The 15,290-nt window shown below is 35.7% G+C and overlaps 1 long non-coding RNA gene across 1 annotated transcript in view; it reads right to left on the bottom strand.

Moving 5' to 3' along the window:
- LOC123619490 (uncharacterized) overlaps positions 1-15,051 on the bottom strand; it is a 117,277-nt gene extending 102,226 nt beyond the window's left edge. The window contains exon 1 of the long non-coding RNA XR_012510412.1: positions 14,923-15,051. This is a non-coding gene — a long non-coding RNA (uncharacterized LOC123619490). The remainder of the gene's footprint in view (positions 1-14,922) is intronic.
- Positions 15,052-15,290: the final 239 nt, after the last annotated feature.

The following is a 15,290-nucleotide window of genomic DNA, read 5'->3' as shown; positions in this document are numbered from 1 at the left end:
AATGCAGCAATTACTGTTCAGTGCCTATCCTTCCATGATGGCTTTCCATCCACATATAAATGCACATGTGTGTTTTTCTTTTTCCTCTTTTTTGGATAAAATAGGATTATAAACATATTACTCTGTATATTTTTCTTGTTAACAATAACATGGCCCTCTTACCAGGTCAATACATGCAGACATAACCTACTTTTATTAGCTTCATACTGTTTCATAAAATGAACACCCATAACTTCTTCAAACATTTCCCCTGTGGTGGACTTTCCCCAAGCCAAGTATGCACTGTCACAGTGTAATAATAAACATGCTTAGATACTGATAATTTTATTTCATTTTGATAGGTGAATATGGGATTGCAGAAGCAGAGTCATATTTAGATTTTACGATTATAGATAAAGCCAATTAACTCTCAAATAGCTAGTTGTGGAAATTTATACTTATACCAATAATCTATGATAGCGTTTCTTTCTGTGCACTTTTTTCATCACTGAATAAAGTCAATTTTTCCATTGTGTCAATGAAAAATGACACATTATTTTAATTTGTGATTACCTAGCTACTAAGGAAGTTGGACATCTTTTCATACATTTATTTCACATTTGCATTTAATTTCTTGTACATTTACTGTTCAAATTTATTTTTCTGAGTGTTATCCTAAAAAATCTGTAGATCTTTGTAAATTAAGATATTAATATTTGTCTATTTTATATTAAAATATATTATATTTATATAATGTCAATATTTTCATCTATTTTTTAAAGTCTTCTTTTTGATTAGTTTAGCCAAAAATCCTAATTATGTCATCTAATCTCTCAGGGTATCTTGTTTACCTGTTTTGACTTTTACTTTATGGCTTCTCAATTATGTGCTTCTCCCTACAAATTTATGCAAATGTTTTCTTCAAAAGTTTTATGCCTTATATTTAAAGCTATAATACATCTGCTGTGTGTCTGTGCGTATGTATACGTGTTGCCTGTGATATGTGATGACGTATACTTTTACACTCTTTGAATTGAGTAACTATTTCAATTAGGATTCTGACATTAAAAAAAGATGGTGCAAACAGCATAAATTAAAAGGTTTAGTAAAATGACTATTTATAAAGATGAGGCAAGGCTGAGGGAAGCCAAGATATAGTGAAATACCCTTTTTCTTCCTTCTACTTGGAGGGACAGGAGGGACAAGAAAGGCAGGAGAAGAGAGTGGTTCCCAGAAACCTGAAGGAGAGGGGCACCCTAAAAGTATGGCCTTCAGCTACTATGGAAAACAGTATGGAGGTTCCACAAAAACTGAACAGAACTGCCATACAAATCAGTAATTCCACTCCTGGGTATTAATCTGAAGAAAATAAAAACACTGATTTGAAAAGATATATTCACCCCAATGCTCAAAGCAGCATTATTTACAATGGCCAAGATGTGGAAGCAACCTAGGTGTCCATCAAAGATGAATGGATAAAGAAGATGTGATACATACATAATGGAATACTACTCAGTCATAAAAAAGAATAAAATCTTACCATTTGCAACAACATGAATGGACCAGAGGGTACTATGTTGAGTGATGTAAGTCAGAAAAGAAAGACAAATACCATATGATTTCACTTAAATGTGAAATCTAAAAATAAGACAAACTTAAGAAAACAGAAACAGACTCTTAGATACAGAGAATAAACTGTTGGTTGCTTGAATGGAGGGAGGTGAGAGGATGGGCCAAAACTGTGAAGGGGACTAAGAAGTACAAACTGCCAGTTAGAAAATTAAGTCATAGGGATAAAACATACATCATAGGGAATGTAATAATATTTTAATAACTTTGCATGGTGACAGTAACTAGAATTATTGTGGTGATCATTTCATAATGCATAAAAATATTGAATCACTAGGTTGTACACTGGAAATTAATACAATATTGTAAGTCAATTATACTTCAAGAAAGAAAATTTGATATCAAAGTATATGTGTATGTTTGGAAGGAAATGTCATTTTTGTGTTGCTAATTCACGCCATCTAGTGAAATGATCTGCTATTCCATTTAACAGTATCTTCTTTAATGCTTGTCTATAGCATTTTATAGATTTCTTCATGTTGGGTGTTATAAATTTCTTTTTAAATTCACTTCTAGGTATTTTATACTTTGTGGTCATTATTGTAATTGTTTTTATTTGCATTCTTGACATACATTATTATTTGAATAAAGAAAACTATTGGGATTTATAGATTTATTTTATAATCAAAAATCAAATTATTTATTAATTTTTATGTATTAGGTTTGCTTGGGTATTTTAAAAACACCAGCATGTCATCTGCATTCTAAATTAATTTTTTTCTCATGTTATGACCTATTTTAAATTATGTTATATTAATTTGATAAAACATCTAATGTATTAAACTATTGAATCAGTATGTTGTATACCTGAAACTAACATTGTAAGTCAATTATACAAACAATATTTATTAGTAATGCTGATTAGTAGTGGTTATAGCAGTAATTCTTGTTCTGATTCAGATTTTAATGAGAATGGCTTTATTATTTCACTGTTTAAGACGATGTTTGCTATTATTGTGGCGTAAATAAATAGGATCAAGTATAGGTAGTCCCCTGCTACTTCTACTTTATTCAGAATATTTTTTACAGTAATTTTTTGTTCTTTAACTTTTTGATATATTTATTTAATAAGTTGCAGGTGTTATTTTTACTTTAAGTATTTGTTCATATTTTGACAGATTATATAACATTGAGCAATACTGGCATTCCTAAAATAATCCGAATTTTCTCATGCTATCCTTTTCTTTAAATACATAATTTATTGATATTTTTATTTAGAATTTTCACACCTGCTTTTATAAATAAAAATTTGTCTATGTTTTTGTACTAGATTTTCCATGTTTGAGTGAGACAGTTTGTGATAACCTACTGGAGAATTACCTGGGGAAATTTCCACATTTTTCTTTCTGTAGGATTATCAGAATTATAAATCAGCTTTCAACTCAATTCCTATGTAACTCTTAAGGAACCTATAATTCTTAAACCCATCAAAGTTTGACACCTTTTAAAGTTTAATTACTCAAAAAGCTCTTCAATTTTTCCTACAATTATTTGTCTATTGTTATTTTATAATTCTTTCTGTACCAAAGAGATATTTATATTTTGTTAAACATCCTTCATTTTTCCTATAGTTTAAATCTATTTTCAAAGGGTTACTCACATATTATGTGGTAACTTTCTACATTTTTATCTACAACAGGTTAAAATTTGTCATTCTTCTGTTGTGTCCATTTGTTTCCTTTTCCTATTTCCTTATTCAAACTGACCAACATTTCAAATGACAGCTACTTGTTGTTTGTAAGCTCTCCACTTTCTTATTTTATTAATGTCTAGTTTTGTCTTTATTTAAAATCTCCTAATTCCTTTCTACTTGGGGGACTTGCTTTTAGTTTTATTTTAGTAGTTGCTTAACAATAATAATTTGCTCACAAGTATAATTTCTTTTTTAATTAAAAGATATTTAAAATTACAAATATTCCTGAGTCTAGGTTTCACTTAAGCTCGTGTTTATTACTATGATCTGTTACTTTCATTAATTTCTAGATAATTTTTAATGCTGGGTTTAACATCTGATATTAGGAAATACTTTTAATTTTTTTTTTAATTTTTAAGGAGTAAAATTTGTTTCCTTTTATTGACACTTGGAAATTGCGTGTTTCTTCTTTGTTTTTGTTATGTAGTCTTATTGGACTATGATCAAAGAACTTGGCTTATAAAGTACCTAATATTTGCAAATTTAGGTTTTCTTTGCTGCTAATTATATTAGTGATTTTTTTCTAAAAATATTCCACTGATTTTAGAAAAGAATGTATGTATATGCGATCTCTTTGAAAATACTTGATTATATTTTTCATATTTTTGTTTGATTTATGCCTACTGGAGCAATCAAATTCTGTAGAAGACACAAATATACCTCCCTTTATATATTTCGCTGCTGTAAGATTTGGTACAATACAGTAGTGACTGCTATGTTACTATAGATTGTTTCCTTTACAATAGAGAGATACCATTTTCTTTAACTGAATTTAGTTAGTATTCAATAAAACATCGATACTAATAAAGCCAATTTCATTTTCTCCATTTACGTTCTGTAGATATAGTAAGGAACAAAATACACGTTATAAATGTATATGTTAGTATGTGGGTGTGTATGTGCTTAGGTAGACTTTTTTCAAGAGCTTTACTGAGGTATAATTGGTAAGCGAAGAACTGCACATATTTAAGGTGTACAATCTGATGGGTTAGGATACAGGCAAGCACTCTGCTAACATCGCCACAATTAAGATAAAAGACACATCCAACATCTTCCAGAACTTCTTTGTCTTTCTTTTTGTTTTTTTGTGGTAAGAACACAACATGAGATCTACTCTCAGAAATTCTGAAGTGCACAATACATGTATTGCTAACAACAGTCACTATGTTAACAGCAGTTCTCCAGACTTTATTCATCTTGCATAACTGACACTTTGTATCATTTGAATGACGACTTCCCAATTCCTCCACTACCCAGCTCCAGTCAACTACTACTGTATTCTCTGCTTCTACATGTTTGGCTATTTTACATACTTCCTATAAGTGGCAAAGTACTTGACAGACTTTTCTCCAAAGAAAACACACAAATGGCCAACAGGTATACGGAAAATATGCTTGACATTATTTTAAGTAAACTTTTAATCAAAACATAATATTCATAAAGGTCAAAAATCCTAAGTGCACAGCTTGGTAAATTATTACGATGTGATTATACTTCTGCAGCCACTAATGAGATTTTAAAATATAGTTTTTTCAGTATCAAGAAAAATAACACTTGTTTCTGATTCCAGTAATTTCTCCTTAATTAAATACTCTTGCATATGTACCTGGGCAGAGAGGGGGCGTGTTTCTGCCACCCCTCCTCCCAAACCCCAACCCGGTGAATACTGCCTTCTTGTGTTCACCCCTCTATACAACCCTATCCTAGTGAGTGTGAACGGGACCTGTGACTCATTTCTAACCAAAGGAAATGGTAAAGGTGAAAAGATGTCACTTGCTGCTTGTTATGTTATATATAACGTCGTGCTAGTAAATTGGCTTTAGAGACTTGCTGCTAGTTTGACAAAGTCAGCAACTATGTGGGGAAAATCCACATGGTAAAGAACAGAGGGCAGCTTCCAGGAGCTGCAAGAAGCATCTGGGACAGGAAGGCAGCTTTCAGCTGACAGCCAGACAGAAGCCCAGATCCTCATTTTTTCCAACCACAAGGAAACAAACTCTGTGAACAAACCGAGTAAATTTGGAAGCAAATTCTTCCCCAGCTAAGCCTCCAGATGACAATGCAACAGAGCAGATACCTTGACGGCTTCTTTGGGATACCTTAAACAGAGCAGCCAGCTAAGTCATGCTTGATCTCTGAACCCACAGAAATTGTGAAATAGTGTATGTGTGTTGTTTTCAACCTCTAAATTTGTAATAATTTGTCATGCAATGATACACGACTAACATACCCCTGTTCTGAATTCTTCCATCATAGTTTTGCCTGTTTAGAATTGCACACCTATTGATATGTTTAGTGTGTGGTCATCTGTATCTGGCTTCTTTAATTCAGTGTTGTGTTGCTTCTCAAGCTCTCTGATGCCTTCATGCATGTAAGTTTTAAAATGTATCTGCTTTTTCCCTTTGTTTTTACAGGAGTATCAGCCTGTCTATCTGCTTCTCCCTTAGGCATCTACAGTCAGCCCCAGTTACTTTACAAGTTAGGGTGCCAAGTAGATGATAAAAGTGCACGCCAGGAACACAGATCTAATTAGCCATCTTCCCTGATTCCCCTCCGTTTTATTTTGTTACTAAATTATACCAAATGACAAATTATACCTGTTATTTCTGAATGTTTGTTTACTTTTGAAATTATGCAGACAAATTTATCTTTAATTCAATTTACAATTTTAATATTTTCCCAAGTTATTTTGGATGAATGCTACTTAGAAAATCCTGGTTGTAAAAAGAGTTTTATTTTGCCACTAGCTCACATGACGTGTTCTCAAAGCTGTAAATGAGCTCAGTGTTCATTATCCCAATGAAAAGAACCAGACAAAATTAAAAGGGTTCAGCTTTGTGCCATCAGTTCAAGGCTCTAATTTGGGGGTTTCAGGCCTCTTGGCTAAGAAAGCTATAGAAATTACATTAATTTGCTCTTGATGAATTATAAAACATTTTAAACAGAAATTGTGTTGAAAGAGGTATGGACTAAGGAAAGGAAAGATTACAGAGAGAGGACGCTAGGAACTGATGGTAACACCGTCTCACATGGCTCCATGCCTGGAGGCGACTTCACCATTCCATTCCATTTTATTTGGTTCTGTGATCAACTGTAGCTCGCCATTTTTAAGGATCATCTGTTCTTACCAGCTTCTTCCTGATAAACTAGGAGATACATATTCTTATCTATGTGACTTCTTGAGAGATGGGTCAAACAAGGAAATGTTCCTTCTGTGGTTGACACAGAATTAAACTTAGATACTATTTCTGGCTCCGGCACCAAAAAAGCTGTGTATCTTTGAATAGGTAACTTCATCTTTCAGGGTCTTGATTTCCTTCTGGATTAAATTATGATGATGATGATAATAATAATAATAACAACAACAACAATAACAACAACAGAGGTAAGCTAGATGGACCAGATGATCTGATAGACAACTTAAACCTTAGATATTAAGATGGAAAGGGTATTAAAGACAATTGATTCATAGTTCTTATCTGCTGTGGGGTAAACTGATGCTAGGTACAGTAATTTATCTCATAGAACCTAGTTAGTGACAAGGTTCCAGTTTTCTCAACTTTTTTTTTTTTTTACTATGACGCTCTAATTTCTAGGTTCACTTATTTAAGCTTCAAAAATATATACATGATGGGGAGAGTACAGCTTAGTGGTAGACTGTCTGCCTCACATGCACAAGGTCCTGGGTTCAATCCCCAGTACTTCCATTAAAAAAAATAAATAAAAACAAGTAAAACTAATTATCTCTCCTCCCCCCCCAAAAAAAAACCAAAAAGAAATTAAAAAAATATATATATACACACATAACTCCACATTCTTTTCTAGACAAAAGATAAAAATGTCCAAAAGAGTCTGCAATATAATTGTCAGCGTATTGCAAAATACATCTGGATCTCTTTTTGTGAGCAAAATAAGTTAATCAAGGAATAAACATTTCTGGTTTATGGACAATCTGTGGAGAATTCCGTATTTTCTGTTTTTTTTATTTGACAGTATTGAAATATTAAGAGAGACATTGACCGCCCCAACTGAAAGAAATATGTGAGAATAAATTATAAAAGTATGACCCTAAATATGGTTTAACAGAATTGAAAATTTTTACAATGAGGAGTAGTTCTTGGCCAATTTTAGAAAAAGAAACAAGCTAATAATTTTTACTATTTTTCCCATTTAAGAAACAAGTGAATGGATAAAAATAATAATGAAATCCAACTTCATTTTATGGTTAAGAGAATGCTTTCTATATGTAATATAATTTGATTTTCTACCAATCAAACCATGAGAGGTAGATATTGTTCTTGTTACTATTATTATTGCTGCCAGATATAAAATGTATCTGCATTTCTCTGGTGAGAATTTTGCCTCTGTTTTATAGTATCACCAAGAAAACAGGGGACCCCCTATAATTGACTCAAAACATCTAAATGAGCCCAACTCTCTTTCGAGACAGCTGTAATTACTTTGATGAGGTTGCTAAACACCCAGCCATCCTCTCTCTGCAGGATTAAACACAAAAGAAGCAGTTATTTCTCTAATGCCTTCTGCTAACCTCAAGGAAGTGCTTTCAAATGGGGAGGAAAAGTTCATCATTTTTCTTACAAGCTATTTTAAAAGTATTATTACAAAAATAATTGCAAGTTCAAACTAATCAAAGATGCGTTTGGTTGAACTAGCAAATGCTTAAGGCTAGCATTGCATCGGGGTGCTCAGAGAATTTTATACTTTATACCTCACACTTTCCCTCACTAGCTTCACATGCCTAATTCTCTCCCCAGATCTGGCTGAAAAATCTCCCTATCCCTGCTGGGTGTTGAGATCTTGAGATAAAACCAGTTAACTGCTGGCATAAGCCGCTGACAGGTCCCTGAGGAAGCCTGCATCTGTCAGGCAACGGCTGATCTTCCCCAGATCTCACTCCTGGTGGTTATTATTTTAACAAATAGCCATTTTCACTATGCCATGCCTTATAGGACACCTTCAGCAACACTGATGTGTGCTTGAACATGTGTGTCACAGCATAAGACAGCAGAATGGTTTTAATGAGATATTCTTCCCTGGCCTTAACGACTATTTTCAAGTATGTCTTACAAGGATCCTGTGCAGTGGTTTTGAAAAATTAGATGAGAGAAAATGAAGTTTTCATAAATCAGGGTAGATTTTGGTGAGACATCAGGCAAAATGGCTTGTTTGCCTGAAATAAATAACAGAAATGAGTGACTGATGGAGGCTGAAAACCTTCAGGAATAAAAGAGACAATATCCATTTCAGAGTAAGCCTGCAGGCAGGGCTTGTATTAGACGGTCTCTTCAAATTTTAATCTGAGAAGATGGAGTTCACTTCAGGTATTCATCCTCAGCAGACAGGCAAGGAAACAGGCTTCAAGAAGAGCCTGATTAGAGGATTATTTATTTTGAACACTCAAAGTCACCTTCGCTGCTTTTGAAGAGTTTATAATCTTGTTCTTACATGCACCCCCCACATTTAGTCTATCCCAGGTGCTCAAAACATATTAGTCGAATCAAGTTATAAGGGTATTAACCGTTGCATTTTATTTTATGGTAGAGGTATCTCAATTCTAAAAAGATAAATGAAGGTGGGGAGGGTATAGCTCAGTGGTAGAGCATGTGCTTAGCATGCACGAGGTCCTGGGTTTGAGCCCCAGGAACTCTGTTCAAATAATTAAATAAATAAGCCTAATTACCACCACCAAAAAAAAACCAAAACAATTTTAAAAGATAAATTATTTGTCTGAGGTCACACAGCAAATACTGAAGCTCACTCCTAAGTTGAAAAAAAAAAAAGGAGGGGGAGGAGGAGGAGGAAGAAAAATGATCCTGGAGAAGAACAGTGCATGGAGAAGTCCTCCCAGGGAGCCTCCAAGTCAAATCCCCAATAAGAGGGCCTGAAAATCAATGCTACCCCCACAATTCTTTGCTCAGTGACTTTCTAACATAGCAATGCAGCCAAACCTAATATTAGCAATAATTCCTTCCAGAATCCTTTTATCAAGGCCCAGCATTTCATTAGCCTATCAAGCTGGTTGCTCACTTTCACTGTTTTTGTTTTTCCCTTTTACCCTAAAGAAATAAGAACCGGCTCCTTATTTACACATCTTGTGCAAAAGGTTTTGCTTAAACACCAGCTTGCTGTATGTGAAGTGTATGTATTTTTGAACCCAAGAGTTAATCATCACCCAATTATCATCTTACGCATTACTTGAGAACTTTGTTTTTCTTGTTTTCTATGCACCTGATGTATAATGAAGGACAGGTGTATGTAAGGGAATCAAGTGTGCTGTTGCCATGTATTTATCAAGATAATGATATTGTCCAAATGGACTTAAGTGGTGGATACAAAACAGGCAGATGCTATTAAGATTTAGAAAATAAATTAATCCTTGGGCCTCTTGAGGCATCAAGTCTCTACACAGAAAGAGACTCTAAAGGTCATCTTGTTCCTCTGTAACATCCCCAGTCACTTGATCACTCTATTTATGCTTGAAAAAAGGCAATTTCCAGTCTCCACCATCCTTGTAGGTTTCTCTCACTCTTGGCCAGCACTTCAACTGATCCTAATGGCTTATCTTGTTGGAAGACCCAGGCACTCATCACTGACACATCTGTGCCCTTAATTGTTTTACTCTTTTAAAGTCAAAGTTTTTCAAATATTCATTCACTCTTGCTGCTGACGTCAGAAGCAGAAGGGGCCGTGGGGAACCCCCTAGATTCAAGACATCCCTTTTATCACTATTGTCAGGAATTACCCCAGCTCGTTGTGGTCATCAGGGTCTGGTATTCCCAGCAGTGCAGTGACTCTTTTTTATGCCTGTTCCTCAGGCATAAGAAGCCCAAAGCAATCAGGAAAATAAAGTAATAGCTTAAAATTCCACAGCACTCTTACTGTCTCTAAAAGAAATACTCTTTCTCCCAAGATCTATGACCACTGACTTGGCAAAGCCCGAGAAAGCACCAATTCCACAAGCAGCCCACTAAGAGTAGGCTGCCAAGAACCAATCCTACTTCCACTGCTTGGTTCCCAGACCTGTATATACTAGTTACTACGGACACTGTTGGCCCATCAAATAGACTACATTCTGGTAGTCCGTGCCCCAATCCCCGAGATATTGTTCCCAAACTGTCTGTTTCCCTGAACCTTTAACAATCCATTCTACTCATCTGTCCGCATGATGAAGTTTATGGTAAGATCAGTGTATCTATTATCATGCAATCATTGCCATAGTTTCATTGCTGTAAAAGAGTCCCTTGTCCCGACACAATTTTGTGTGGGCTACCATGGCAATGAACCCAACACTTCAGACATTCTTAAGTGGTAATGGTGGATGCACTGCTGGTCGGGAGGGAAACCCACATATGTAGTAGATGTCAAGTCTCTCCCTTTTTGGGTGGAAGGAATCCAAGTTAACTGACCTGCTACCATGTGGATAGCTGGTGCCTGGAGGAATTATGCCTTATGGAGGGATCATCCTTATAGTGGGTGTAATTTTCAATGCAGTCTGTTCTGTGGCTTCAGAAGATGAAAATCTCCTTTAAGAGCTGCCCAAGAGGTGCTCTGGCTTTCATGTGCTTTGAGTTAGCACTTGGCTATCCTGAACCTACCTTCTTGTTTCAAGTTTTTCAATAAAGAATCAAGCCAATTCACATACCTTATAATTATCATTTCCCCCACATCATTCAAGCCCTCAGTCACTTCCTAGTTGGTGCCTTGCCTCCCTCCTGTACTTCATTCCGATGATTCACAAGTGAAAGCCACAGTGTCAATAACCACCCCACTTATCACTAGCAGTGAGATCCTTATTGTCGTCAGATCAGAGAGTAATCCAGCTCCAAATCCCCATCTCCTTTCTAGAGTGACCCCTTGATGCCAAGGTCTTAGTCTGCCTTCCTGCACAAGGCAGGGTCTCATGTGAAGAGGTAGAAGTTATCCTTTATCGGGAGTGCTATCTCAAGGACCAGACTGAGGGAAAGGAAATTGAGTCAGGAAGCAAGAAGAAACGATGTAATGTTGGATCACAGAACTAGAGTCCAGGAAGTGGATCTCATTCAGTTGTCCTTCACAAGCCACGTTAACTCTGTATCTTGAAAGACCACCCAGAAGGGGACACAGGGTTTATGCACTGGGTTTCATCCATCTCCCACTAATTAGAGGTTTACACCCCCAGTACATGAATTCCTACATTTCTCTGGGTTTCACCAATGCGATCAAAAGGGCAAACGGCCCCTTGTCACACAGAAGACCCAGGCTGGGAGGCACAAACATGAGGCAGATCCCTGTCAGGAAGAGCCTCGGTAAAGCTGGTTTGAGTCCATTCTGACAGTGGATGAGTGCATCACACAGCTTCCGCTGAAGTCTCAGGTGAGACCAAGAAGCTCTGAAGTTGTGCATGAACAGTGCCTGCTGCAGTGACTAAGATTGGGAATAGGCGAACGCATTTATCACAAATCATGGCCTCACTGGCTGCCCTGAAACCATCCATCTTAGACAGTCACCCACCCTGTTTTAGAATGCTGCCCCTCATCAAAGGATTGAATTTTCCCCCCAAACTTCCTGGAGAGTTAGAATGACCCTGAGGTCTGCTAAAGGCTGTTAGGCCCTGAGCTGGTGAGTGGGGTTTCTTCTGTAACCTGGTTTGTATATACAGGCATTGCTCTTGTTTATTGCCTGCACAGAAGTGCAAACCCAGCAGAGAAACATAATGAACATCTTATTTTGATTGTCCAAGGTGAGAGTAATGAAATAGGCAAACTGATAGAAATGAGGACATATAAATCCAACTTACAAAATTCTGCCAGGGTTAATAAAACAAGGTATACATAACACCCGTTGCACAACCACACCACTGCTATTTCATTGTCATTTTTACTGCACGTGATTTTGACACTGACAACATTCTTTTCAGTGTGCTACTTATATGAACATTTGATTCAAAGTTTAAATTTTAGAAGTTGTAGAAACAAAGCAAAGATCACAGCACTCAATGACCAGTATAAAATGCCACTAAACTAGATTATAAAGTATATATTAAAAATGATATTATAAAACAAAGACTTTCAGAGGCCATGGATTCCCATCATACTGCAGCTTATGCATCCACCTCTCACACTTAGCTGTCCCTTCTATTTCCTCCTGGTGTCCTGTGCATACCCTAGGATCGTGCCTTCCACACGTTGCTGAGAAAGAGGCCCGAGATAATTCTTCCACAGCCTCACTTCAAATAATGTAAGAAATGTGTGTGGTCTTAAATTGTCAGTTTTTGTTAAGTGTGTGTGTGTATGTGTGTGTGTGTGTGTATAATATATTATAATAACATTTATGTAACATATAACCATGTATACACACACACACACACACTAATGGGGCTCCTATATGCAAAGCTCTGGGTCCTAATAATATAACACTGTAAACAGAAAAAACTGAAAAACTGCGCATATGCACAGGGATTACATTCAAGATGTGGAAAAATATACGAAGTAAAATAGAATACATAGTATACCAGTTAATGATAAATGCTGTGGATAAAATAAAATAGGGAATGTGAACAGAACTGGGGGAGGGGGGTAGTTGCAATTTTTAAAATGGAAGCCAAGGTGCTACTAAGAAAGCAACATTAAAAAAATTTTAAAAAATAAAAGCATAGGCAACAGAAGCAAAACTATATCGAACTTAGAACTTTCTGCACAGCAAATCAACAAAATGAAAAAGCAACCTATGGAATGGAAAAAATTTTTGCAAATTATATAACTGATAAGGGGTTAATAAAAAATATAAGGAACTCATACAGCTCAATAGCAGAAAACCAAAGAACCTGATTTTAAAATAAGCAAAGACTCAAATAGATATTTCTATAAAGAAGACATACAAATGGCCAGCAGGTGTAAGAAAAGGTATTCAACATCAACAATCATCAGAGAAATACAAATTAAAACCACAATGAGATACCAGCACATACCATTAGGATGGCTGTTATCGAAACAAACAAACAAAATATAATGAGCATTGGTAAGGATATGAAGAAATTAGAATCCTTGTATGCTGTTGATAGGAATGGAAACTGGTGCAGCCACTATGGAAAACAGTATGGAGGGTCCTCAAAAAAAAAAAAAAAAAAAAACCCAAAAAACAAATAAATAAAAAAAATAGATGGAACTAGCATATAATGGATTCACTTCTTTAGTATGTATCCTGAAGAACTGAAATTGCGATCATGAAGAGATATCTGCCCTCTCATCTTCACTTCAGCATGGCTCACAATAGCTAAGATATAGAAACAATCTAAATTTCCAACAATGGATAAATAGATAAAGAAAACGTAATATACATACATATAATGGAATATTATTCAACCTAGAAAAAGAAGAGAATCTTGCCGTTCGTAACAACACATATGAACCTGGAGGACATTAGGCTAAGTGAAATAAATCAGACATACAAAGACAAATGTTAATTTCACTTACATTAGGTATCTAAAATAGCCAAATTCACAGAAATGGAGAGTAGAATAGTGGTTACCAGGAGCCAGGTGGGAGGGGAAAGTGGGGTCATTGCTGTTCAATGGATATAAAGTTTTAGTTATATAAGATGAGTAAGTCCAGAGATCTGCTGTACAGCAATGTGACTGTAGTTAACAGTACTGTACTGGATACATGGAACTTGATAAGGTTAATCTCAAGTATTCTCATAACAAAATGAATAAATAAATAAATAAATAAATAGATAAGAATATTAGAACTAGGAGAGGGTATAGCTCAGTGGTAGAGTGTGTGCTTAGCATGCATGAGGTCCTGGGTTCAATCCCCAATGCCTCCATTAAAAAACAAATAAACAAAAAAAAAACCTAATTACCTCCCCCCACAAAATAAAACAAAACACCACCACCAAAAATACTGTAACTATTTGAGATCTTAATTATCTTGATTGCAGTGAGTCCTTCACAATGTATACGTATATGAAAACATCAAGTGTACATCTTAAATACATACATTTTTGGCCAACTATATCTCAATAAAGTTGAAAAAAAAAAGAATAAATATATAAAAATCAACTTGGAGTGGGAAGTTAGAAACAGAGAGGGGAGAGCTATTCAGCCACCCAAAGGAAACTCCTCCAAGGAGAAGAAATAGCAGGAGGAAGGCCTGGAGGTAAGATTTGGCTCGATGTGTTCCAGGTCCAGTAGGAAGTTAGACTGGTTAAAGCAGAATGAGCAATAGAAAAAGCAGCTGGAGAAGAGGCCATGGAAGAAACAGGGGCCCTGTTTGCTCTGTAAATCACAATGTGGACTGTCATAAGAACACTGGTTCTCATTCTGGACGAAATAGGACATCTCTGGAAGGCTTTGAGAAGAGATTTAAAATTCTGATTTAGTGTCACTGAAAAACAGAACAGATCAAGGTCAGCATTCATGCAACATTTAAATATACAAAATATAATGCTAAGTTCTAGTCCTCCAGGACCTTAAAGTCTAAAGGTCACAAAAAATACATAGTCTGAGGACCATCTCAAAGAGATGATAGATTGATGATAGATAGATTAGAGAAATAGATGAGAGAAAGATAGATTTCCTAGGTATTAAATAAAACAGAGATGACTCCAACTCTACCACCTACCTTTCTAGAAAAGTCTCTCTTCTCCCCCACCTCCATCTACAACAGTGTACGTCAGGCACCGTCAGGCTTATATAACACAGTTCTGCCTCTTGACCACAGTTGTGTGATTCATATTTGAGTTTGTGACCTGTAGTTCATCAACTGACACGTCTTCAAAACCTCTCTTTTGATACTATAAATAGCTATATTCCCATCCACAGTAAGTGCCGAGAATGCATATGTCACTCCGCTAAGTACCATGTGTAATTTAAAAACTGGCAGTTGTTTTCTGCCATCATTTGATTCACAATTTAGATAAAGAAAATATTTAATTATTACCACAGGGAAATTTATAAATGCCTAATAAAATTATAGGTGGAGAGAATAAA

Source organism: Camelus bactrianus, chromosome 11, assembly GCF_048773025.1.
Source record: "Camelus bactrianus isolate YW-2024 breed Bactrian camel chromosome 11, ASM4877302v1, whole genome shotgun sequence".
Classification (NCBI taxonomy): domain Eukaryota; kingdom Metazoa; phylum Chordata; class Mammalia; order Artiodactyla; family Camelidae; genus Camelus; species Camelus bactrianus.
The sequence above is the reverse complement of the archived record's forward strand: the minus strand, read 5'-3'. Positions and strand labels throughout refer to the sequence as shown.